A 730-nucleotide genomic window follows, 5' to 3' on the forward strand; every position below is an offset into this window, starting at 1 on the left:
TCATATTTCATTTGTTATAAGAGAAACGTAACTACGATTTTATTAATGGATTTCTTTAACGGATTAATTTGCGTGTTAATTTAAGTGTATTTATCGGGTATTTTTGTTATCGTAATATTTCGTTATCCTTTCTTAAAGAATAAATAAAAAAGAATAAGGGAAGTCGACAATCTCTAACGATTATTCTACTTGAGCTACTATTCAGAATGAATTATTTGTGATCTGCAATCGTTATCAAATAGTCACATGATCTCTGATTCATCATATTGTCTCCGATGTATAATGACGTAATTTTCTCTGGTCTAATGAGATGTAATCAAAGTGCACATGTTATCATATAGGGTAAAAGTAAAGTCCTATTTCTACATTTAACGGCATGTATATTTGTTGACTAATCCAAGTAAAGCCCTGTTTCTATATTTAACGGCATGTACATTTGTTGACTAATCTAACAATTAATAAACTTTTCTTCATTAAAATATTAAGAAAAAAATTAGCTTTTATTATTAGATATTAGATATTAAATAATTTTTATAGTATTAAATAGTAATTGTAACATTTTTAAAGACGTGAATAAAAAATAAGGAAATTCCGTTGTATTGTTTAAAATTTAAGGTTATACTTTTTAAAAATTTTAATTGCAATATAAATTAAATTAAAATAAATAATAATCGTGTCGAAAATTAACCAATAATGACTTCTCATGAAATTGTATATTAATAAAATAAAA

The sequence above is a fragment of the Atta colombica genome, unplaced genomic scaffold, assembly GCF_001594045.1.
Source record: "Atta colombica isolate Treedump-2 unplaced genomic scaffold, Acol1.0 scaffold35, whole genome shotgun sequence".
NCBI classification, from domain to species: Eukaryota; Metazoa; Arthropoda; class Insecta; order Hymenoptera; family Formicidae; genus Atta; species Atta colombica.